This window comes from Narcine bancroftii, chromosome 2, assembly GCF_036971445.1.
Source record: "Narcine bancroftii isolate sNarBan1 chromosome 2, sNarBan1.hap1, whole genome shotgun sequence".
Taxonomy (NCBI): domain Eukaryota; kingdom Metazoa; phylum Chordata; class Chondrichthyes; order Torpediniformes; family Narcinidae; genus Narcine; species Narcine bancroftii.
Window position 1 is genome coordinate 224,567,134 of NC_091470.1, and position 27,532 is coordinate 224,594,665.

The 27,532-nt window shown below is 38.9% G+C and overlaps 1 long non-coding RNA gene across 1 annotated transcript in view; it reads left to right on the forward strand.

Annotated features, from left to right (window-relative positions):
- Nucleotides 1-27,532, forward strand: part of LOC138755098 (uncharacterized) — a 95,399-nt gene that overhangs the window by 43,757 nt on the left and 24,110 nt on the right. The gene's annotated exons all lie outside the window — the stretch shown is intronic.

Genomic DNA, 27,532 nt, shown 5'->3' on the forward strand with positions numbered 1-27,532 from the left:
AGTCTGCAGATACTGTGATTGTGGGGAAAACACAGAAATGCTGGAAGAACTCAGCAGGTCTCGCAGCGTCCACAGGAGGTAAATAAGCCTTTCTTCAGGTCAGCCAGAAGTGTGTAAAAAGGAAAATCCAAATAATGGTGAAAATACTCTGTAGCTCAGTCAGCATCTGTGAAGGGAGAAGAGCTGAGATTTTGAATTGATTTTATAATTTGGCAGGGATAAAAGTTAGAGCTCTGTAGCAAAGTCAGTATGAAGTATACAGGAGAATACAGGCTAACCAAGCCCCAGTAGCTCTGTTCTGGGAAGACTCAGGTCTCACCTAGAAGATTCAAGTAAAATACTGCAGTTGCTGGAAATCTGAAATCAAAATAAAAATATGCTGGCAAAACTTATCAGGTCTGGCAACATTTGTGAAAAGAAACATAGAGTTAACATTTAAGATGAGAGCTTTGTATCGGCGACGCTTTCTAGGTTCTAGTATTTTCTAATTTCAAATGGTGTCATCTTTTTTTAATTTTTTTTTTATTTTTCACACTATGAACCATTTTAACCAAAATATGTACAAACGTATCTCATTAAATTTACACAGTGGTCTTTTCTCCCCTTTCCCCCCCCCCGCCACTCTTTCCCTCCCTCCCCTCTACCCAACCCCCTCCAAAACCCATAAATATTCAACATATACAATACAATAAAACCATAAAACAATATTTTCACACAAAGGAAAATAAACAAGAAAAATGTGTCGTCTATTTATTACACACTGAATCTAGTCGTTTTGTCTTCATATCATTTTCATATTAGGGAATGGAGGTCCTCGGCAAGCTCTCTCTGATATGTTCCATGTATGGTTCCCAAATTTGTTCAAACATTGTGACTTTGTTTTTTAAATTATGTTTTTTTTTCCAATGGAATACATTTATTCATTTCCATGTACCATTGCTGTATACTCATGCTCTCTTCCATTTTCCAAGTTGACATTATACATTTTTTTGCTATCGCTAAGGCGATCATAATGAATTTTTATTTGCCCTTTATCCAATTTGAGGCCTAATTCTCTACTTTTTATATTACTTAAAAGAAATATCTCTGTTTTTTTTTTTGGTGTTAATTTTTGTAATTTTATTTAGCATCTGATTTAATTCTTCCCAAAACGTATTTACTTTCGTACATGCCCAAGTTGCATGTTATATTGTTCCCATTTCCTTCTTACACCGAAAAAATCTATCTGATAATGTTGAGTCCCATTTTTTTAATTTTTGAGGAGTAATATATACCCTGTGTAACCAATTATACTGTATCCAGCGTAACCTTGTGTTTATTGTATTCTTCATAGTTCCAGAACATAACTTTTCCCATACTTCCATTTTTTATCTTTATGTTTAAATCCTTTTCCCACTTTTGTTTGGGTTTATAGCTTATTTCATCATTTTCCTTATCTTGCAGCTTAATGTACATGTTGGCTATAAATCTTTTGATTATCATTATGTCTGTAATCACATATTCAAACCTGCTTCCTTCTGATAATCTCAAGCTGTTTCCCAATTTATCCTTTAAATAAGCTTTCAATTGATGATATGCAAACATTGTACCATGAGTTATTCCATATTTGTACTTCAACTGTTCAAATGTTAATAAATTATTTCCCAAAAAACAATTTTCTATTCTTTTGATTCCTTTTCTCTCCCATCCTCTAAAGAAAAGGTTGTCTATTGTAAAAGGGATTAGCGGATTTTGCGTTAATAATAATTTTGGTATTTGATCATTCGTTTTTTTTCCTTTCTAAGTGGATCTTCTTCCATGTATTAAGTAAATGATGCAATACTGGTGAGTTTTTATATTACACCAGCTTTTTATCTCACTTATAAAGTATATGTTCCGGTACCTTTTCCCCTATTTTATCTAGTTCTGTCTTAGTCCAGTCTGATTTTTCAGTTGTCTGGTAAAAATCTGATAAATACCTTCATTATGGGGCTCGATAATAATTTCTAAAATTTGGTAACTGCAAACAACCTTGATTATACCTCTCTGCTAATTTATCTAATGCTACAAATTGGGTCTAGTGATCATAACTCTGTTAGTTTTAGGGTAGTTTTAGGGAAGAGCAAGGATGGGCCTAAAGTTGAGGTTCTGGATTGGAGAAGAGCAAATTTCGAAGGAACAAGAAGGGATTTGGGAAGTATTGAGTGGGACAGGATATTTTCAGGTAAGGATGTAAATGAAAAATGGAGGATATTCAAAAAAGAAATTTTGAGGGTACAGAGTAGATATGTCCCAGTGAGGAACGAAGGAAAGGCTGGAAGTCATAGGGAGGCTTGGTTTTCGAGGAATATTGGAAATTTGGTTAGGAGAAAAAGGGAGGTGTACAAGAGGTATAAAGAGCAGGGAGCTGAGAATTTGAAGGAGGTCTACAAGGAGTGTAAAAGGAATCTTAAGAAATAAATTAGAAAGGCCAAAAAGAGGCACGAAGAGGCTTTGGCAGACAGAGTAAAAATAAATCCAAAGGGTTTCTATCGGTACATTAAAAGTAAAAGATTAGTGAGGGATAAAATTGGACCCCTTGTAGATAGCGAGGGTAGGCTGAGTGAGAAGTCAGAGGAAATGGGGGAAATTTTGAATGATTGGAGGCCGGTGACCAGTGGAGTTCCTCAGGGATCGATCCTGGGTCCACTATTGTTTGTTATATATATTAACGATCTGGAAGTAGGGGTGGAGAATTGGATAAGCAAGTTTGCGGATGATACCAAGATTGGTGGTGTTGTGGACAGTGAGGAAGATTACCGTAGATTAAAAGGTGATTTAGGAAAGCTGGAGGTGTGGGCTGAGAAATGGCTGATGGAATTTAATACAGATAAGTGTGAGGTGTTACATTTTGGAAAGGCAAATCTTAATACATCATATGCATTAAATGATAGGGTATTGAGATGTGCAGAGCAACAAAGGGATTTAGGAGTGATGGTAAATAGTACCCTCAAGGCTGATACTCAGGTAGATGGTGTGGTACAGTTTTGGTCACCAAATTATAGGAAAGATATAAACAAAATAGAGAGAGTGCAGAAAAGGTTCACGAGAATGTTGACAGGATTTCAAGGTTTGAGTTACAGGGAAAGGTTGTGCAGACTAGGGCTTTTTTCTCTGGAGCGTAGAAGATTGAGGGGGGACTTGATAGAGGTGTTTAAGATTTTAAAAGGGACAGACAGTAAATGTGGATAGGCTTTTTCAATTAAGAGTGGCGGAGATTCAAACTAAAGGACATGGTTTAAGATTGAAGGGGGAAAATTATAAGGGGAAAATGAGGGGAAATTTCTTTACGCAAAGGGTGGTAGGGATGTGGAATGAGCTTCCAGCAGTCGTGGTTGAGGCGGGATCATTGGTTACATTTAAGGATAGACTGGATAGTGTAAGGTAAAACATCATGAGATGGGAATGTGTAGGGAGTTACCCTGTACAAGGCTGTAACAAGAAGGGGAGGTGTCCTTGTACTCCTGTTAGGTAAAACATCATGAGATGGGAATGTACGGGGCAGTAACAAGATGTGAATGCATCCTTGTACTTACAAGATAAGAGAGACATTGATGGATTGAGAGGCAGGAAGCTAGCAGGGAAAGGATAGCAACAGTTTTAGTCATTGGACAAGTAATGATATGATGATGTTCTAAGCACATATCCAAGGGTATAAAAAATCACCATTTTGCTGATAACGGCAGAATGCATTCTCCGACTAACATGTTTAGTCGCAAGTGTTACAATCCGGTAATAAAGAACAAAGAACCCTGATTTCGACTCAGCCTGGTGTTTGTCTCACTCATTCATGAACAAAGCAGACCTAACAATTGTTACATGGAGAGGAGAGGACTGGAGGGGTATGGACCGGGTGCTGGTCAGTGGGACTAGGAGGGTGGGGATTTGTTACAGCATGGACTAGTAGGGCTGAACAGGCCTGTTCTGTGCTGTAAGTGGTTATATGGTTATATGGCTATCCTTGGATTCCTCCCTTTCCACAATAATTTCCTTATTATTCTTTTTAGTTCCTTAAAGAATTTTTCTGTTAAGGGAATTGGTAATGCTTGAAATAAGTATTGTATCCTTGGGAACACATTCATTTTAATGCAGTTTACCCTCCCTATCAATGTTAGTGGTAATTCTTTCCAATGTTCTAAATCTTCCTGCAATTTATTTATTAGTGGCTGATAATTTAGTTTGTACAAGTCGCTTAAGTTATTATCTAACCTGATCCTTAGGTATCGGATTGTTTGTGCTTGCCATTTAAATGGTGATTCTTTTTTTAAATTCTGTATAGTCTGCGTTACTCATTGGCATCACTTCACTTTTATTTGCGTTGATCTTGTACCCTGATATTTCTCCATATTCATTCAATTTCTTCTGAAATTCTTTTACTGATTCCTATGATGCCATCTACAAATAAGCTGATTTTATACTCCTCCTTTATTTTTATCCCTTTTATTTTATTTTCTATTCTTATCAGTTCTGCCAAAGGTTCTATTGCTAAGGCGAACAATGAGGGGGATAGTGGACATCCCTGTCTAGTTGAGCTACTTAATTTAAAGTGATTCAAAACATATCCTTTTACTGTTACCTTCACCAACGGTCCAATATACAATGCTTTAATCCAATTTATATATTTTTCTGGTAGATTGAACTTCTGTAATACTTTAAATAAGTAATTCCACTCTACTCTGTCAAAGGCTTTTTCTGCGTCTAGAGCAAGAGCCACTGTTGGTTTCTTATTTCCTTGAACTGCATGGATTAGATTAATAAGTTTGCAGACATTGTCTGCTGTTCATCTTTTCTTAATAAATCCAGTTTGATCTTGTTTTACTATTTTTGCTACACAATCGGCCAATCAATTTGATAATAATTTTGCTATCATCTTATAGTCTGAGTTAAGTAGAGATATTGGTCTATATGTTGCTGGTGTTAATGGATCCATCCCTGTCTTTGGAATTCCTGTAATTATATGCCGCTTTAGTTGCCCATTCAGAGCCAGCTCTTCAGCACTTGACGTCCTGCTTTGCGGAAACTGCCAAAATGTTTGGCCTGGAAGTCAGCCTGAAGAAAACTGAGGTCCTCCATCAGCCAGCTCCCCACCATGACTACCAGCCCCCCCACATCTCCATCGGGCACACAAAACTCAAAACGGTCAACCAGTTTACCTATCTCGGCTGCACCATTTCATCAGATGCAAGGATCGACAATGAGATAGACAACAGACTCGCCAAGGCAAATAGCGCCTTTGGAAGACTACACAAAAGAGTCTGGAAAAACAACCAACTGAAAAATCTCACAAAGATAAGCGTATACAGAGCCGTTGTCATACCCACACTCCTGCTCGGCTCCGAATCATGGGTCCTCTACCGGCATCACCTACGGCTCCTATAACGCTTCCACCAGCGTTGTCTCCGCTCCATCCTCAACATCCATTGGAGCACTTTCATCCCAAACGTCGAAGTACTCGAGATGACAGAGGTCGACTGCATCGAGTCCACGCTGCTGAAGATCCAGCTGCGCTGGATGGGTCACGTCTCCAGAATGGAGGACCATCGCCTTCCCAAGATCGTGTTATATGGCGAGCTCTCCACTGGCCACCGTGACAGAGGTGCACCAAAGAAAAGGTACAAGGACTGCCTAAAGAAATCTCTTGGTGCCTGCCACATTGACCACCGCCAGTGGGCTGATATCGCCTCAAACTGTGCATCTTGGCACCTCACAGTTTGGCAGGCAGCAACCTCCTTTGAAGAAGATCGCAGAGCCCACCTCACTGACAAAAGGCAAAGGAGGAAAAACCCAACACCCAACCCCAACCAACCAATTTTCCCCTGCAGCCGCTGCAACCGTGTCTGCCTGTCCCGCATCGGACTTGTCAGCCACAAACGAGCCTGCAGCTGACGTGGACTTTTGCCCCCTCCATAAATCTTCGTCCGCGAAGCCAAGCCAAAGAAAAAAAACATGAATCTGGCAAGTTTTGTGTTTCTTCTATCTGGTTCATTACTTCCAGGAGAGGAGGAATTAATAACTCTTTAAATGTTTTATAAAATTCTATTGGAAATCCATCCTCTCCTGGTGATTTATTGTTCGGCTGTTTTTTTAATATATCCTGTACTCCCTCTATTTCAAATTCTTTTATTAGTTTGTTTTGTTCCTCTTCTTGCAATTTCAGCAGTTCAATTTTAGCTAAAAACTCTTCTGTTTTATCATCTTCCCCTCATTCTCAGTTTGATACAATTGTTCATAAAATTCCTTAAAATTTTCATTAATCTCTGTTGAATTATATGTAATTTGTTTGTCCTTTTTCCTTGATGCCAGTATCATTCTTTTAGCTTGTTCTGTTTTAAGATGCCAGGCCAATATTTTATGTGTTTTTTCTCCCAGTTCATAATACTTTTGCTTTATTTTCATTATGTTCTTCTCCTCCTTGTACGATTGTAATGTTTCATATTTAATTTATTTGTAGGCCAATTCTCTCCTTTTCGTTATATCATCCCTTTTTACTAATTCCTTTTCTGTACTTACTATCTCCCTTTCCAAATATTTCCCAATTGTAATCCTTCATCATCTTAGTTACATAACTTATTATCTGCCCTCTAAAGAAGGCTTTCATTGCATCCCATTATATAAATTTGTCTTTCACTGATCCTGTGTTTATTTCAAAATATGTTTTAATTTGACATTCAATAAACTCCCTAAATTCCTGTCTTTTAAGTAGCATGGAGTTTAACCTCCATATATGTTCTTGGGGGGATGTCTTCCACTTCTATTGCTAATAATAGGCGTGAATGATCTGATAGCAGTCTAGCTTTATACTCGGTTTTCCTAACTCTCCCTTGAATATGGGCTGACAACAAAAAGATATCAATCCTTGAGTAAGTTTTGTGCCTACTCAAATAATATGAAAATTCCTTCTCTCTTGGGTGTTGCCTCCTCCATATACCGATGTTTCATTTCCTGCATTGATTTAACCATAAATTTGGTTACTTTATTCTTTTTACTTGTCTTTTGTCTAGTTTTATCTAACATTGGGTCCAAATTAAGATTAAAATCCCCTCCTATCAATATATTTCCTTGTGTGTCTGCAATCTTAAAAAAAAAAAATCCTGCATAAACTTTTGATCCTCCTCGTTTGGTGTGTATATATTGAGCAAATTCCAAAATTCTGAGTATATCTGACACTTTATCATTGCTTACCTCCCTGCCCGATCTATTATTTCCTCCTCTATTTTGATTGGTATATTTTTGTTAACTAGTATGGCTACACCTCTAACTTTTGAATTATAGGATGCTGCTATTACATGTCCTACCCAGTCTCTGTTTAGTTTGTTATGTTTTACTTCAGTTAGATGTGTTTTCTGCACAAATGCTATATCTATTTTTTCCTTCAATAAATTTAGTAGCCTCTTCCTTTTAATTTGGTTATGTATTCCATTAATGTTTATAGTCATATAGTTCAACATGGCTATCATATATCTTGCATACACCTCTTTTCCACCTCTTCACCACCTCCATCCCCCTTTTCCCCATTTTCATCTCTTAGTTTTCTCTTATTACATTTAATGTACGACAACACATTTAAGACATAAAGTACCCCCGCAGTTCCCACATCCACTAATACCTTAACCCCAAATGTTCCCCCCTCTCTGAGTTTCCCCATACCCCTTGCCAAGCAACCACAAATCCCCTTTTCATTTGGATTGCAATCTTGCTCACAGCATCAACTGATTTTGTAGTGACTGTTATTCCCCCTCCACCCAGCCCTCTCCAGAAAACAGTTTTTAACACATATAACAAAGCTCTCTTTCTTCTTATTTTCCCCCATTACTCCCTTCCTTCCCTTCTCTTTCCTCTTTAGTTCTTTACATATACATTGTTTTTACATCTTTATATATACTTTATCACTGTTCTTCATTCTTGTTACATCTCTTCATCTCTTCCGTCGTGCAAACTTTCTGCGAATTCTTGCGCTTTCTCTGGATCAGAGAACAGTCTGTTTTGTTCTCTGGGTATAAATATTTTAAGCACAGCTGGATGTCTTAATATGAATTTGTAACCTTTTTTTCCATAAAGTTGATTTTGCTATATTAAATTCCTTCCTCCTCTTTAAGAGTTTAAAACTTATGTAAGGGTAAAACAATATTTTTTGATCCTTGTATTCAATGGTTTAATATCTTCTCTAATTTTATTCCTTGCCCGTTCCAGTATATTTTCTCTTGTCGTGTATTTCAAAAATTTTACTAAGATGGATTTTGGTTTTTGATGTGCCTGTGGATTTTGAGCTAATGCTCTGTGCGCCCTTTCTATTTCCATTTCTTCCTGGATTTCTGTCATTCCCAGGACCTTCGGGATCCATCCTTTTATAAATTCTTTCATGTCTATGCCATCTTCGCCCTCCTTCAGGCCCACTATTTTTATGTTGTTTCGCCTACTATAATTTTCCAACATATCAATTTTCTGAGATAACAACTCTTGTGTCTCTTTAATTTTTTTGTCACTTTCTTCCAATTTTTCTATTAAGTCATTCACTTCCATTTCTACAGCTGTCTCCCGCTCTTCCACATTTTCTACTCTTTTCCCTATTTCTGTCATTACCAATTCTAACCTTTGCATTTTATCTTCTGATCTTTTCATTTTCCTTTTAATTGCATTAAATTCTAATGATAACCATTCTTTTAGTGATCTCATTTGTTCTTCAGAAAAGACTTATTGATATTCTGTTCATCAGTTTTACTTTCTATTTCTCTGTGAAGATCTTGGTCTTCTTCCTCTTTTTCTGTGTCTGTATCTGTATTTGTGTCTTCTTCTTCTCTTCTTTCTGTCTGTGTCTCTTCTGTTTTTTCCTGATGAGCTGCTTGTATCTCTTTGTCGGGCCTTTTCTTGCAGGGCCTCTTGTTGCTGTTCCTCCCCTCCTGGGCTGCTCGTCTGTTGTGCCTCCTGACATTGGTCTTCTTATCGATTTTCTCTCCGTCTATCTTCCACGTCTGTTTCGTCACTCCCTCTTCTGCTGTCTTCCTTATCCTCCAGCTGAGAGCCCTGGTGTCGGGTGTCCTTCAGCTGCTCACTCTGTGATAGCCCACTCCTCAGCTGAGCCCCTCTCCCGCTGGTGTCTTCTTTCTCCTTTGATTGCACACGACGCACTTTTGTTTGGCTCCGAGAGCCATTTTTGTAGTGCTGGTGGGTCGTGACTCTGTAGGGCAGGCACTGACCTCGAGGGTATGGCGCTCCTCATCACCACAGCATCCTGTTCCTTCCTGCAGGTAAAGCCTTCTTTCTTCTCCAGTGACTTTTAAAACTTTTTTCCAGTTGTTCTTACTTTCTCCTTCTCGGGAGCCATCTTCTTTCTCTTCTCTGTATCTTTATCTTTTATTTTTTGTACTGTATTTTTGTTATGCTTTGCTTTTTCCTATCTTTTTTCCTATTTTCCTGGAGTGGGCTGGTTTTCCTGACCGGCCAATACTCCATCACGTGACTCCCCAAATGGTGTCATCTTCAAGGAAATATGGGGACTATATTCTGAATTAATATATGATTAATCCAATAGACCAAATTTTGTAGTTGCAGCTTTAAGTATCTTTAATTCATTGATAAAATAGATAAACATTTTGTACAACATTGCACTGAGATTTTCATAATGATCAATAAAAAAAGCATGTACTGTATTTAAAAATATAATGATATTCAACTTTAAAGAGATATGCAAGAAGAAATAAGATGAATTCAAAGAAAATTATCTTGAGCTCACGATCCCTTCATAGTTTGTCGAAGAATGCGGTGCAAGAATTTAGTCTGCTCGGATATTATGACATATTACATCAGAGTCACTATGGTAATACTACAAATAATAAAGAGACAAGCACAAAATTAACTAAGAATCAAAAACAAGGTTTTAACCTTTACATTTTGTCTGAACTGAGGAAGTAGGATAACCAGTAGCTTTAATTTGTAATGATGGTGGGAGGGATAAAATAATGGAATTATATGTGAAAGGGTGAGATCAAAGGATTAACAGGGGCATTTTGAGTGTGATCCACATTATGTACTGTTAATTACAGGGCTGTAGAAGATACACAAAGGGATAGACTGTTCTGCCAGGGAGAGAAAAACTGAACCAATATCACAGGTGGATGACTCACAGAGGTAATGGCCAATTCCAGGAGAGGCAGCAATGGAGAGTACATGAAATTGTAGAGCTTCAACACTAAGTCCAGAAGGCTGCAATGTGCCCGGGCAAGTGAGGAATTAATGCCAAAAGAGCTGGAGAAGCTCAGCAGGTCATCCCAGATGTCCTTCTTCTTCAAAGAACATGGCTTCCCCTCCACTATCATCAACTCAGCCCTCACCCGCATCTCCTTCAGTTCCCGCACATCTGTCCTAGCCCCTTCAACCCCTAGGCACAATAAGGACAGGATTCCCCAGCCTCCACATCCAACATATCATCCACTGGAATATCCACCACCTGCAATGTGAACCCACTACCAGACACATCTTCCCCATTCTGCCTACTGCAGAGACCATTCCCTCTGTGACTCCCTTGCCCCCTTGACACCTACCACTATGACTGCAGGAAAAGCTACACACATCCGTACCTCCTCCCTCAGCACTATTTGGGCCCTAAACAGTCCTTTCAAGTGAAGCAACAGTTCCTTTGTGAATCTGCAGGGGGCCACATACTGCATCTGGTGCTCCTGTTGTTGTCTTCTCTACCTGAGGAGAGTGGATGCAGGCTGGGAGATTGCTTAATTAAGCACCTTCACTTTGTCCGCTACAATAGCAGGGATCTCCCAGTGGCCACTCATTTCAATTCCCCACACCATTCTCATACCTTCATGCACATCCACGGTCTCATACACTGCCAGACTGAGGCCACCTGTAAATTGGAGGAAGAACACTTCATATTTTGTCTACACACATTCCAACCAGATGACATTAACACCAACTTCTCTGGTCTCCATTAGGCACTCACACACCCCCATCTCCTTCTTTCCCTACCCCTTTGTTACCTTTCCTGCTGCTAGGAACATAGGAAGTAGGAACAGGAGTAGGCCAAAAATGGCCCATCGAGCCTGCTCCGTCATTCAATAAGATCATGGCTGATCTAATTTATGACCTAGCTCCACCTACCTGCCTTCTCCCCATATTCCCTAATTCCTCTATCATGTAAAAATTTATCTAACCGAATTTTAAATATGTTTAATGAGGCAGCCTCAACCACTTCCCTGGTTAGAGAATTCCAAACATTCACCACTCTCTGGGAGAAACTATTTTTCCTCATCTCTGTCCTAAATCTACTCCCCCGAATCTTGAGACTGTGTCCTCTCATTTTAGTTTTCCCAGCCAGCTCAAAAAACCTTCCTACATCTATCCTTTCCATACCCTTCATAATCCTATATGTTTCTATAAGATCTCCTCTCATTCTTCTGAACTCGAGCGAATACAATCCTAGATGATTTAATCTTTCATCATAAGTCAACCCTTTCATCCCAGGGATCAACCTAGTAAACCTCCTCTGGATATATGCTTCCTCAAATATGGAGACAAGAACTGGACCCAGTACTCCAGGTGCAGTTTCACTAGTACCTTATTCAGTTGCAACATTACCTCCCTTCTCCTGAATTCAATTCCTCTAGCGATGAAGGCCAACGTTCCATTTGCCTTCTTAATAACCTGATGCATATGCAACCTAACTTTTTGCGATTCATGCACAAGCACTCCCAAGTACCTCTGCACAACAGCATGCTGTAGTTTTTCACCCTTTAAATAATATTCAGCTCTTTTATTTTTCTTGCCAAAGTGGATAACCTCACACTTACTAACATTGTACTCCATCTGCCAGACCTTTGCCCACTCATCCAATTTAACCTTATCCCTCTGCAGACTCTCCACATCCTCATTACAATTTGCTCTTCCACTCAATTTGGTGTCATCCGCAAACTTGGCTACACCACATTTTGTCCCCTCCTCCAAGTCATCAATGTAAATGATGAACAGTTGTGGGCCTAGCACCGACCCCTGCGGCACCCCACTTACCACTCTCTGCCAACCTGAAAAACTCCCACTTATCCCGACTCTCTGCCTCCTGTCAGACAACCAATTTTCAATCCAGGCCAATATACTTCCCCGGACTCCACTTTCCTGTAACTTACTGATAAATCTCTTGTGCGGCATCTTAGCAAATGCTTTCTGGAAATTCAAATATACAACATCAACCTGTTCCCCTCTATCCACCGCACCCATTATATCCTCAAAGAATCCTAACAAGTTTGTCAAACAAGATCTTCCCTTTCTAAAACCATACTGCGTCTGCCTGATTGAACCCTTACGTTCCAAAAGTTTCACTATTTCATCTTTAATGACGGCTTCAAGGATTTTTCCAACTACAGACGTCAAGCTAATTGGATGATAATTTCCAGTCTTCTGCCTACATCCCTTCTTAAAAAGTGGCGTGACATTTGCTGTCTTCCAATCTGCCAGGACCTGCCCAGAATCCAAGGAATTTTGGTATATGACCACCAATGCATCAACTATAACTTCTGTCATTTCCTTCAGAACCCTTGGATGTATATCATCAGGACCAGGTGATTGGGCTTTAGTCCCATTAGTTTCTCCATCATTACTTCCTTTGTAACAACTATTTTATCAAGGCCCTCCCCAACATTCGCATCCTTAACTCCGCACTTGGGCATGCTGGATGTGTCTTCCACCGTGAACACTGACACAAAATATTTGTTTAATGCCTCGGCCATTTCCTCATTTTTTGCTACCAGTTTTCCTTTCTCATCCTCCAAGGGTCCTATGTTAACTCTGGCCACCCTCTTCCGTTTTATATATTTATAAAATTTTTTGCTTTCTGTTTTTATATTTTGTGCCAATTTACTTTCATAATCCTTTTTCCCATTTCTTATTACCCGCTTTGTAACCCCTTGTTGTCTCTTAAAGTTATCCCAATCTTCCAGTTTCCCACTGCTCTTTGCAGCATTGTACACCTGCGCTTTCAAATTTATACTCTCCTTTATTTCCTTTGTTAACCACAGTTGTTTTTTTCCCTCCCTTGCTGCCCTTTTTCCTGACTGGAATATATTTTTGTTGAGCATTACAAAATATTTCTTTGAAAATCTTCCACTGTTCCTCAACTGTTTCATCAATTAGCCTGTGCTCCCAGTCCACTCTGCCCAATTCCTCCCTCATTCTATGGTAGTCTCCCCTGTTTAAGCATAATATATTAGTTTTAGATCTAACTATTTCCCCTTCCATCTGAATGAGAAATTCAATCATCCTATGATTGCATTCACATTCAAAGATCCCTTCCTCCCATCAGTTCTCAGCCTTTCTTTTCTGCCCTTCTATCCATGGCCTCTTGGCTGTTGGCCTGTGCTCCTCCCCCTGCCCATTCTTCCCTTGTTCCACCACTTTTAAATACTGGCACCAGGCTACATTTTTGCTCACACCTTAAATAAAGGCTCAGTCCCAAAATATTGGTTATATACCTTTGTCTCCCATGGACGCTGCAGGTTCTGCTGAGTTCCTCCAGCACTTCCGTGAAACACAGTGTCTCCATACTAGGTGTTTCACTCCAGAGAAGCGGTTGTTCCTCAATCAAGCATGATGCCTTTTTGTAGCAGATGGGACAGAGCATATAGAAATGTATTTGGGAGATATATTGGGAAAGGTTTGTGAGGGTAGGTCACGTACAAACTCTTTAAAACTGATCTTATTTAAAATACTGGAGCTCTTCCCCATGCTAGACATAACAGGGCCTCACAGCTTTTGCAGGAGCTTTGAAGAGTGCTCAAGAGACTTTACTAATGGATTGTTGTTTACAAAAGGTGACAGATGAAAGAGCTTGTCAGAGCCGCGTTCTGCCTGGAGATGTTCAAAGAGGGTCATGTGGTTTTGCAAGCAGAGAGAGTCAAGCAAGTTTTCTCCCTCTGTGTGTGTGTGTGTGTGTGTGAGAGAGAGAGAGAGAGAGAGAGAGATCAGTTCCACAGTGCTTACAGCTAGCAGAAGTAACTGGGACTGGAACAGGACAAGCTGGCAAGCTTGTGGAAAGCCATTTGGAAGTCAGCCTGGTCAAAGCCCTTGTGGTTCATGCAAGAGGAGAGGACTGGCCGTCTAATGTTTCACTTGGAATAAGTGAAACAAGCAGGAACTCTGTGGTGACTTGAAAGAAAGAGGTTATCATCTGGAGAACCCTGATAGGGCAAGTTTATTTGGCAAGACACTGAAGTGGCTGATGGAAGTAAATGTTCAATAAATCGCTCTGACAACCAACACGAACTTTCCTGAGTGGTAACCATTTGCTTTTTGAGCACCAAAAGCCTGGTGAACTTTATAAATGTTAAATTCTGTGCACAGAATAAGAATTGGCTGCATCCAGTGAACTTGGAGAAATGAGAAGTGAGATTGGACTGTGAATCAAAGAACATTTCTGAACTTACACTTAGAATTAGAAGAGGGTTAAGTTAGGTTAGTTAAGTTAAGTTAAAAGAGTGATTCTGTTTTCATGTTTAAAGATAATTTAAAACAATTTTTGTTTAAGTCAACATTTATCTTGGTGAATATCTATTGCTGCTGGGTTTTGGGGACCTCTGGGCTCGTAACACAGTACAAGAGGTCACAGACAGATCAGTCTGGGTGGGAGTAGAAAATTAAACTGGCAGGAAACCAAAAGCTCTGGAGCTCCCCTGTGTATAGAATGCAGGTGCTCTACACTGATATCACCCAAACTCCAATGTTGAGGAGACGACAGTGTGAACACTGACTGCAGGACTTTTGATTAGCAGATTGCTTCATCTGAAATACTGCTTGTGATACCAGATAGTGGGATGGCAAAGAGAGGGGTTATGTTTTCTGCAGTGGTATGGATAGGTATTTTAAGATGGGAGTAGTCAGTAAGGATGGAGGGTCCTTTCGAAATCATGTCAAGTCACGTTTATTGTCACCTGATTGTACAAGTACAACCTGACGAAACAGCGTTCTCCGGTCCTCAGTGTAGAACGTACAGACACACAACCAGACACAACGCATATCCAGACAAATTATACATATGCAGGATTAATATTCATATATACAAATAAATATAGTTTCATAAATAGTAGAGTCTCAGATGGTTAGTGAGAGCAGTTCCTTTGGTCATTCAGCATTCTCACTGCCCGTGGGAAGAAGCTATTTCTCAGTCTGATGGTGCTGGCTCAGATACCCCTGTATCTCTTTCCTGATGTGGTAGCTGAAAGATGGTGTGTTCAGGATGGAAGGAGTCCTCAATGATTTTTCATGCTCTCTTCAGACAACGATGCTGATAGATCATGTTGATGTGTGGGGGGGGGGGGGGGTTTGCTCGGGGAGAGACACTCCTCTGATCCTCTCTACCACTCTTATGGTCCTGAGGATTGAGCTCCGATCCATTTCTCTGCAGCAACCGTACCACATTGTTTTGCAGCCATTTTCTCTTGATAGAGCTCCTGTAGAAGGTTGACATAATGGTGGTCAGAAGCCTTACCTGCTTCAGTTTTCTCAGGAAGTGCAGCCGCTGTTGCGCCTTCCTGTCAAGTGAGGAGATGTTGAGTGTCTGTGATCGGTCACTCATTAAATTAACTTCAAGGAATTTTGTGCTCTCCACTCTCCTTACAACAGAGGCATTAATGTGTTGTGGATGATGGTCATTCCTAGTCCTCCTTCATCTTGACCATGTTGACACTCAGGTTGTCACTCTCACATGAGAATTTCCACCTCTTCTCTGGAGTGTCGATGATGAGTCCAACTAATCCTCAAAGGGTTGGAAAGGGATTACGGGTCTGGTGACAGGATCTTGCTGGAGCTGGCAGAGGAATATTTGCTGAATTCAGTGGCATGAAAGTGTAGATGAAGGAAACTGACAAAAGGTCTGAGAACTGAAACATTGGCTGCTTCCTTTCTCATGGATGTTGCCTGACCTGCTTTTATGATTGTTGAAATCTCTCTTTTCTTTCTCCAGGAGGAGATTGAGAGTAGAAATACATGACCTGGATGAGAAGCTGTCAGGAGTTTTGTCCAGGGGTTTTGAAGGGGAAGCCATGTTTCAGGAAGAAGGTAAACATCACAGAGGCAGATAATCGAAGCAACTGTGAACTAAGTGGAGGAGCAGGAGAGTGGAATGGATTCTTTACAAGAGACATGGTGGGCGAAAATGGTGCCACGAGTTTGTTGGTCTGTAATGGATGCTTGGGACAAACCTCTCTCCTGGAGATGGGGATGGAATGAGCAGGGAAGAGTCAAATCTATTTAAAGATGAGAATAGGATGGGCATTGGCAGCAAAGATATTGCAATTGTCAAGCTGTCCAAGAGTGCAGGAAGCATCATCAATGCAGTGGTACCAGGAAAAGTATTGAGAGAGGAGACCAGAGAAAGAGCGAAACAAAGACCATTCCGCATAATCGATAAAAAGACAGGTAGAGCTTGCAAGTTCCCACAGCATTACCTTTAATTTTGGCAAAGTGAGTGGATTTACAATTGCTCAATGTGAGAATGTGTATGTTTGTGTAGGTGAACCAGGAAGAGGTGGAGGGCCATCAGAGCCTTTGGAAATGATATGGGGATGTAAAAGGATGAACCTCTTGGAAAAAGTCCAAGTCCTATCAACTGACTGTACATATATAACCCAACAATACAGTATTTCTCTGGACCATGGTGCAGAAACATGCACACACAATCACACAATATCTTCTTCTTTCTTCTTCTTCTTTGGCTTGGCTTCGCGGACGAAGATTTATGGAGGAGGTAAAAAGTCCACGTCAGCTGCAGGCTCGTTTGTGGCTGACAAGTCCGATGCGGGACAGGCAGACACGGTTGCAGCGGCTGCAGGGGAAAATTGGTTGGTTGGGGGTTGGGTGTTGGGTTTTTCTTCCTTTGCCTTTTGTCAGTGAGGTGGGCTCTGCGGTCTTCTTCAAAGGAGGTTGCTGCCCGCCAAACTGTGAGGCGCCAAGATGCACGGTTTGAGGCGATATCAGCCCACTGGCGGTGGTCAATGTGGCAGGCACCAAGAGATTTCTTTAGGCAGTCCTTGTACCTTTTCTTTGGTGCACCTCTGTCACGGTGGCCAGTGGAGAGCTCGCCATATAACACGATCTTGGGAAGGCGATGGTCCTCCATTCTGGAGACGTGACCCACCCAGCTCACCTGGATCTTCAGCAGCGTGGATTCGATGCTGTCGACCTCTGCCATCTAGAGTACTTCGGCGTTAGGGATGAAAGCGCTCCAATGGATGTTGAGAATGGAGTGGAGACAATGCTGGTGGAAGCGTTCTAGGAGCCGTAGGTGATGCCGGTAGAGGACCCATGATTCGGAGCCGAACAGGAGTGTGGGTATGACAACGGCTCTGTATACGCTTATCTTTGTGAGGTTTTTCAGTTGGTTGTTTTTCCGGACTCGGTAGAGGACCCATGATTCGGAGCCGAACAGGAGTGTGGGTATGACAACGGCTCTGTATACGCTTATCTTTGTGAGGTTTTTCAGTTGGTTGTTTTTCCAGACTCTTTTGTGTAGTCTTCCAAAGGCGCTATTTGCCTTGGCGAGTCTGTTGTCTATCTCATTGTCGATCCTTGCATCTGATGAAATGGTGCAGCCGAGATAGGTAAACTGGTTGACCGTTTTGAGTTTTGTGTGCCCGATGGAGATGTGGGGGGGCTGGTAGTCATGGTGGGGAGCTGGCTGATGGAGGACCTCAGTTTTCTTCAGGCTGACTTCCAGGCCAAACATTTTGGCAGTTTCCGCAAAGCAGGACGTCAAGCGCTGAAGAGCTGGCTCTGAATGGGCAACTAAAGCGGCATCGTCTGCAAAGAGTAGTTCACGGACAAGTTTCTCTTGTGTCTTGGTGTGAGCTTGCAGGCGCCTCAGATTGAAGAGACTGCCATCCGTGCGGTACCGGATGTAAACAGCGTCTTCATTGTTGGGGTCTTTCATGGCTTGGTTCAGCATCATGCTGAAGAAGATTGAAAAGAGGGTTGGTGCGAGAACACAGCCTTGCTTCACGCCATTGTTAATGGATAATAATAATAATAATAATAATAATAATAATAATAATCACATATCTTAAATAAATATATATAAATATTTTGGGATGATTTACTCAGTTACAGGATACTGTTTGTCAATCTCACAGCCTGTGGGAAAAGGTTATTTCCCAGCCTGCATTCTTGTTTTTGATGCACCTCTTGAGCAGTGGGACAAAGATATTGTGTGCTGGATGTAAAGGGTCATCAATAATTCTTTAAGCAACATGCGCAAGAATCAGAATCCATCAAAGTAGCTAAAGGCATCCAGTATACACGCATGTAGAAAGTAACTGGATGAGAAGAGAAAGGGTGGTGTCAGATAGGTCTGCCCAGTTGTTCCAATTTGTTCATCCTGGGCGAGATGTAGGAACTTGGGCATCACAAGGTTGGAAGTGAAAGGAAGACCTTCTGAGGACTTCCCATGACTTCCGGGATAAAATGAACTGACATTCAGTGGTGGATCCATGGACCAGAGGGAGGCAGGAGGAAATGCCTGAGACTGATATTTACAAATGAGATGCCAGTTGGTCACTTCACAACAGCACCACCTTCATCAGCAGATTTCATGGCAATATCAGGATTGTCTCATATTGAGCGGATGGTTTGGAGTGACTGAAGGGAGTGGAAAGATCATGTTAGTCAATGTCACTTCAGCAGATAGCAATGAATAGATCTAGTGAGGGTAAGAGGGCAAAGAGTGGGGTGGGTCCGGATGTATCTTGAATTTCTAGAGCGTCCGCAGTATGGGCTGAGAAAATGGGCATGGAAGCAGAGGGGCAGAAGAGTCCAATATCATAGAAGGCTTGGAAATTGAGGATGAATCTTCAGCTGAGGATTTATTGTTTGGGATCAAATAAGAAATTAGAAGCCGTGATGAAAGCATGGCAGGTATTAGAACATGGGAGAGAGATGGGGGTCAAAAAAAATCATGCATGATAATGGAATCTGAGCAGTTGAAAATTGTGATTGTTGAGGTTTGAAAGGAATGATCCATTAACTTTCACAACTAATACCATGAACATTTAATTTTAAGCACAAAAGAACCCAACACCTCCATTTTGTTTTCAAAATAAGCTAAAAAAAAGTTACAAAACATATCTCTTTGGGAAAAGAAGTTCCTCCTCATCTCCATCTTAAATCATCTGCCCTGAATCTTAAGGCTATGTCCTTTAGTTCTAGGCTCACCCACCAATGGTAACAACTTACCTACCTCTATCCTATCTACACCTTTCATAATTTTGTATGTTTCCATAAGATCCCTTCTCATTTGTCTAAATTTCTGTGAGAACCATCTCAGACACTTAATATATCCTCATGGGCTAACCTCCTCATCTGTGGAACCAACCTGGTGAATCACCTCTGCACCACCTCCAAAGCCAGTTTGTCCTTCCTCAAGTAAGGAGACCAGAATTGTACGCTGAATTGTACTCCAGATTTGGCCTTACTAGTATCTTGTACAGTTGGAGCATACTCTCTCTTCTTCTAAATTCAGTCCCTCTAGCAATTAAAATCACTTGCCTGAGAATGCTTGGACCACGAGGCAGAGAAAAAAAATGTGCTGTGCATTGGTACAATGCTAATCTGTGCTTCTAGCTAATAATGACCCTAGGTGATTTAAATGAGCCATTGGCAAAGTGTGCACTAATGGGTGGCCGGAGTCCAACCTTCATTGATAGGTGATGTGACTTCCACATATGTTTCAAACACTGAGGACACGTGACCACCTGCAATATACACATTTCAAACAGGCAGGGATCCCACATTTCCTCCACACACAACAGAGGAGCAGGGGCAAAGCACAAGCCCACAGGCAGGAGATAACAGGTGTTTTTTTTATTTTTTTATTTTTCAGACTATGAACCATATTAACCAAAATACACACAAACATTTCCCTATTGAATATACACAGTGTCATTTTCTCCCCTTTTGCCCCCCTCCCTTCCTTCCCTCCTTCCCACACCCCACCAAACCCATTAAACGTTCAACATATACATTACAATAAACCCATTAAACAATGTCATCACATAATGAAAATAAATAAGAAAATTGCATCATCTACTTTTACACACTGGGTCAGTTCATTTCGTCTTCTTCTCATTCTATCATTTTAGGGGGTGGAGGCCCACAGTAGGCCCTCTTTGTTGTGTTCCATGTACAGTTCCCAAATTTGTTTGTATAATGTGACATTATTTTTTTTAATTATATGTTATTTTTTCCAATGGAATATTAATTTTGGTAGTTGGTAATTTGTTTTTTTTTTCCTTTCTATGTGAATCTTCTTCCAAATGTTGAGCAGAAGGTGCAGTATTGGTGTACTTCTATATTGCACCAGTTTTTCATCCCACTTATAAAGTATATGTTCTGGTACCTTCTCCCCTATTTTATCTAGCTCTAACCTGGTCCAATCTGGTTTTACCCTTGTTTGATAAAAATCTGATAGATATCTTAATTGTGCTGCTCTATAATAATTTTTAAAGTTTGGTAGCAGTAAGCCCCCTTGTTTGTACCATTCTGTTAATTTATCTAGTGCTATCCTCGGTTTCCCCCCTTTCCATAAGAATTTCCTTATTATTTTCTTTAGCTCACTGAAGAATTTCTCTGTTGGAGATGTACTACGTCAGGTTGGCGAACATTATGAATTACCTGAGTCTTGTTCTAGTGCTTTAATTATGGTAATTCCAAAGAAAGATAGAGATCCTTTGAAAGTATCTTCATATAGACCGATTTTGTTGCTGAATGTAGATTATAAAATTATAGCCAAAATTTTAGCGAATAGATTGGCTAAGTTTTTACCTAAGTTGATTCATATGGATCAAGCAGGTTTCATAAAGAATAGATATGCCTCGGATAATATTTTACGTGTGATTAGTTTGATTAATAGATTTCAACAATCTGCAGACTATCCGATGGTGATATCTTTAGATGCCGAAAAAGCATTTGATAGAGTTGAGTGGAATTTTTTGTTTAAAATTTTGGAGAAATTTAAATTTGCTCCTTTTTTTTACTGGTTGGTTTAAGGCTTTATATAGTAAATTGGTGTACTTGACAAATCCAACTCAATCACTTTTGCATTTGAAGGAGTGTTTAATGCAATATGGACGCCTTTCTGGATATAAAGTTAAATGGAATAAAAGTGAAATATTACTGGTGAGTGAAGGAGATTATTCATCTTATAAGAATATTCTTAATTTGAAATGGACAGATCGAATTAAGTATTTGGGTATAATTATGGATGTCCATTATCAATCTTTATATAAACTAAATTATGTTCCGTTAATGAAAAAAATTAAGACTGATTTGATTAAATGGAAAGATCTACCTATTAATTTATTGGGTAGAATAAGTACAATTAAGATGAATATCTTTCCACGTATGCAATATTTATTTCAATCTGTTTTGTATTTACTTGACAATTATTTTTTTTTCGAGATTTGAATAAAATGGTTAGGGAGTTTTTATGGAGAGGTACATTTTCAAGAATACCATTGAATAAATTAACCTGGAAATATGACCGAGGGGGATTACGGTTGCCACATTTTCGAAATTATTATGAAGCAGCCCAATTTAAATTTATTAGTTCATTGGTGGATTTGGAACGGCCCCCTAGTTGGGCCAAAATTGAGATGGCAAATATTTATGAATTTGAAATACATCTATTTTTGTTTAGATGGAATGTAAATTTGTTACAGCAATATAATGTGCCTATATTAAAACATTTAATGAAATTATGGACGAAGAAAAAGAAATTGATAGGTTCTAGTGGTGAATTGTCGGCTTTGACTCTGTTGTATAATAATCAACAAATTCCTATTTCAATACATAATCGGAGTTTATTACACTGGAAATTAAAAGGTGTGGAAAGTTTGGGAGATTGTTTTAAAGACGCTAAATTTTTATCTTTTGATCAGATGAGGGACAGTTATGGTATTGATAAGAATTCTTTGTTTCTTTATTATCAAATTCGATCTTTGGTAAAGCATGTGTTTGGTAGAGATATGATTTTACCTGAAATGACTAAATTTGAGACTTTTCTTATGAAGGTACCAGAGAAGGGATATATTTCAGTTATGTATCAAATATTACAGGATTGTATGGATAAAATGGGTTCGGATAATTCTAAAGCTAAATGGGAAGTGGAGATTGGTTTTATTTTTTTCCGAGGATGATTGTTCAGATATTTGTTATGATACTGTAACTAGACTGATAAATGCACATTATGCAATGATTAATTATAATTTTTTACACCAATTATACTTAACACCTGAAAAACTAAAAAAATATGGTTTTTATGACTCAGATTTGTATTTTAGATGTAGTAACGCAGTTGGAACTTTTTTTCATGTGGTTTGGTCATGTATAAATATACAATCTTTTTGGAAAAAATTTCAATTGTTTTTAGAATACCTGTATAAGATTAAAATACCTTTAGACCTGATGGTATTTTTATTGGGTAGTTTGCAACCTCTGAAAGGTCTGGGATTAGATAAATTTCAACTTGCTTTTGTATATTTAGCATTATCTGTAGCAAAAAAATGTATTGCTAGTACGTGAAAGGATATGAATATGATTGATATTAATAGGTGGCATAATGAGATGAAATATTGTTTAATAATGGAAAAAAATCACATGTTTCGGGGGATAATTAAAAAAATTTCTTCATAAGTGGTTGTTATATTCAGAATATTTACATTTTGATTTACATTGATTAGATTTTAATATGTTTGCTTCATTTTTCTTTAATTTTTTTTCATGGCTCTCCTTAGGAGAGTTGGCTGAAGGGGGGGGGGATTCTCTCTTTTTTTCTTTTATATAAAATATAAAATGTAATGTTCATGTCTACTTTATTGTTAAATATGTTACTTATTACCTGTATCTTGAGCGAATAAATAAAGTTTAAAAAAAAAGAATTTCTCTGTTAAGGGAATTGATAACGATTGAAATAGGTATTGTATCCTTGGGAAGATATTCATCTTAATGCAATTTACCCTTCCTATCAGTGTTAGTGGTAAATCTTTCCAATGTCTAAGTCATCTTGCAATTTCTTAATTAATGGCTGATTTAATTTGTTCAGAAGGCCTAGATTATTATCTAGTCTAATACCTAGATATCAGATTGCTTGTGTTTGCCATTTAAATGGTGATTCTTTCTTAAACTTTGTGAAATCCGCATTACTCATTGGCATCGCTTCACTTTTATTTGCGTTGATCTTGTACCCCGATATTTCTCCATGTTCTTTCAATTTCTTATGTAATTCTTTTATTGATAATTCTGATTCTGTTAAGTATACTATGATGTCATCTGCAAATAGACTGATTTTATATTCCTTCTCTTTTATTTTTATCCATTTTATTTTATTTTCTGATCTTATCAGTTCTGCCAAGGGTTCTATAGCTAAAGCGAACAGTGAGGGAGATAGTGGACATGCCTGCCTAGTTGACCTGCTTAATTTATATTGGTTTGATATATATCCATTTACTGTCACCTTTGCCAATGGTCCCTTATACAATGCTTTAATCCAATTAATATATTTCTCTGGTAGGTTGAACCTCTGTAGTACTTTGAATAAATAATTCCATTCTACCCTCTCAAAGGCTTTCTCTACGTCTAAAGCCATTGTTGGCATCTTATTTCCTTGTATTGCATGGATTAAGTTAATGAACACAGATATTGTCCATTGTTCATCTTTCCTTAATAAATCGAGTTTGATCTAGATTTGATATTTTTGGTACACAGTCAGCCAATCTGTTTGCTCATAGTTTTGCTATTGTCTTATAATCTGAGTTAAGTAGAGATATTGGTCTATACGATGCTGGTTTTAGTGGATCTTTCCCTGTCTTTGGTATTACTGTAATTATTACTGTTTTACATGAATCTGACATGTTTTGTGTTTCTTTAATCTCGTTCATTACTTCCAGGAGTGGAGGAATTAATAAATCTTTAAATGTTTTATAGAATTCTATTGGGAGTCCGTCCTCTCCAGGCATTTTATGGTTCGGTAGCATTTTTAATATATGCTGTATTTCCTCTATTTCAAATGGTTTTATTAGTTTGTTTTGATCCTCTTCTTGTAATTTCAGTAGTTCAATTTTAACTAGAAATTCATCTATTTTGTCTTCTTTCCCTTCGTTCTCAGTTCGGCATAATTGCTCATAGAATTCCTTGAAGTTTTTGTTGATCTCTGTTGGGTTATATGTAATTTGTTTGTCCTTTTTCCTTGATGCCAATACCATTCTTTTAGCTTGTTCTGTTTTAAGCTGCCAAGCTAGTATTTTGTGCATTTTTTTCTCCTAGCTCATAATACTTCTGCTTTATCTTTATTATGTTCTTCTCTACCTTATACGTTTGTAGTGTTTCGTATTTTTTTTTGTCTGCCAATTCTCTTCTTTTTGTTGTATCTTCCCTTGATGCTAGTTCTTTTTCTGTACTTACTATTTCCCTTTCCAGCTGTTCAATTTCCCAATTGTAGTCCTTCTTCATCTTAGTTACATAACTTATTATCTGCCCTCTGATGAAGGCTTTCTTTGCATCCCATAATATAAATTTATCTTTCACTGATTCCGTATTTATTTCAGAGTACATTTTAATTTGGCGCTCAATAAATTCTCTAAAATCCTGTCTTTTAAGTAGCATGGAGTTTAATCTCCATCTATACGTTCTTGGTGGGATGTCCTCCAACTCTATTGCCAATAACAGGAGTGAGTGATCAGATAACAATCTAGCTTTATATTCTGTTTTCCTAACTCTCCCTTGAGTATGGGCTGACAACAGGAACAGGTCAATCCTTGAGTATGTTTTATGTCTACTCAAATAATATGAGTATTCCTTCTCCTTTGGGTGTTGTCTCCTCCATATATCCAAGAGTTGCATTTCCGGCATTGATTTAACCATAAATTTGGCTACTTTGTTCTTTCTGCTTGTCTTTTGTCCAGTTTTATCCATCTTTGAATCCAAATTAAGGTTAAAGTCCCCTCTTATCAATATATTCCCCTGCGTATCTACAATCTTCAAAAAAATATCTTGCATAATCCTCTTCATTAGGTGCATATATATTGACCAAATTCCAGAGTTCTGAATATATCTGACATTTTAACATTACATATCTCCCTGCTGGATCTATTATTTCCTCCTCTATTTTGATTGGTACATTTTTATTAATTAATATAGCTACACCTCTGGCTTTTGAGTTATATGATGCTGCCGTTATGTGCCCTACCCAGTCTCTCCTTTATTTATTATGTTCCACTTCAGTTAGATGCATTTCCTGCACGAATGCTATATCTATTTTTTTCTTTTTTTCAGTAAATTTAATAGCCTCTTCCTTTTGATTTTATTATGTATTCCATTAATATTTATAGTCATATAGTTCAACATGGCCATTTCATACTTTATTTACATCTAATTTCTGCTTCCTCACCACCACCTTTCCCCTTTTCCCCATTTCCATTTCTCAGTTTTCTTTTTTTGAATGCACTGTATGACAACACTTCTAAAACATAAAATATCTCAACCATTCCCACATTTAAAATTCCCTTAAGCCCAAGTGTCCGACCCCTCTTGTAGTTGCCCCTAGTCCCTTGCTGGGCAACCACAACTCTCCTTTCCATTCGGACTACGAACCCATTCGCAAGTGTCAACTGATTTCGCAGTGACTGTTATTCTCTCCCACCCAACCCCCTCCAGAAAAGACTTTTATCTTCACATTACAACAAAGCTCCCCCTCTTTTCTTCTCTTTTTCTTCTTCTTATTTATTTATTTATTTATTATTAATTTTTTTTAACCCCTCCTCTTTTCTCCCCCTTACTTCCTTTCTTCTCTTTTCTTTCCCTCCTTTAGTTCTTACTTATACATTATTTTTACAGTTTTAGATGTAGTTTGTCATCGTCTTCATTCTTGTTACATCTCTTCATCTCTCTTTCTATCTTGCAGGAGTTCTGCAAATTCTTGTGCTTTCTCCGGTTCTGAGAACAGTCTGTTTTGCTGCCCCGGGATAACTATTTTAAGCACCACTGGATATCTTTACATAAATTTATAACCTTTCTTCCATCGGATCGATTTTGCTGCGTTAAACTCCTTCCTCTTCTTCAGGAGCTCAGAATTTATGTCTGGGTAGAAAAAATTTTTTTGACCTTTGTATTCCAGTGGTTTTTTTTGTCTTCTCTCATTTTATTCATTGCCTTCTCCAATATATTTTCTCTTGTCCTGTAGCTCAGGAATTTTACTAAAACAGATCTTGGTTTTTGTTGTGTCTGTGGTTTCAGGGCTAATGTTCTGTGTGCCCTTTCTATTTCTATTCCTTCCTGCATTTCTGGCATTCCCAGGACTTTTGGGATCCATTCTTTTATAAATTCTTTCATATCTTTGCCTTCTTCATCTTCCTTAAGGCCCACTATCTTTATATTGTTTCACCTACTATAGTTTTCCATTATATCCATCTTCTGAGCTAACAACTCCTGTGTTTCTTTAACTTTTTAGTCACTTTCTTCCAATTTTCTTTTTAAGTCATTCATTTCCATTTCTACCACCATTACACGTTCTTCCACATTTTCTCATCCTTTCCCTACATCTGTTATAACCAGCTCTATTCTACTCATTTTTTCTTCTGTACTTTTCATTTTTCTTTTCATTTCATTAAATTCTAGTGTCATGCATTCTTTTAATGCTTTCAATTGTTCTTGAATTTTTTTTATCTATCTACTGTCCATTCATTTTACCTCCTATTCCTCTGTGCAGAGCTTGGTGTTCTTCTTCTTCTTCTTCTGTATCTGCTCTTGGGTTTGTGTCTTCTATTTCTCTTCTTTGTATCTGTGTCTCTTCTGACTTTGTTGTTGAGCTGCTTGTCTCAGTTTGTTGGGTTTTTTTTTCCATGGTGTCTTGATGTTGGTCCTCTTCTTCTGAGCTGGTTATCTGCTGTGTCTATAGTTTCCTTTTTCTTCCTCACCCTTCCTGTTCCCATTGCTTTCTTTATCTTCCAGCTGGGAGCCCTGCTGTCGGGCCTCTCTCAGCTGTTCGTGCTGTGGAGTTTCACTCCACAGCTGGTTCCCCTTCACGTCGGTGTTGTCCTTGTCGTAGGAACATAGGAAGTAGGAACAGGAGTAGGCCAAAAATGGCCTATCGAGCCTGCTCCGCCATTCAATACAATCATGGCTGATCTAATTTATGACCTAACTCCACCTACCTGCCTTCTCCCCATATCCCCTAATTCCTCTATCATGTAAAAATTTATCTTACCGAATTTTAAATATGTTTAATGAGGCAGCCTCAACCACTTCCCTGGTTAGAGAATTCCAAACATTCACTACTCTCTGGGAAAAACTATTTTTCCTCATCTCTGTCCTAAATCTACTCCCCCGAATTTTGAGACTGTGTCCTCTCGTTTTAGTGCGCATCGCATATGTGCAATTCCTCGCGCATGAGCAGTTGCACACCCCTGTTTGGCTCTGTGAGCCATTTTTCCAGTCCTACGGTTAGTGGATCACGACCCTGCAGGGTCTCCACTAA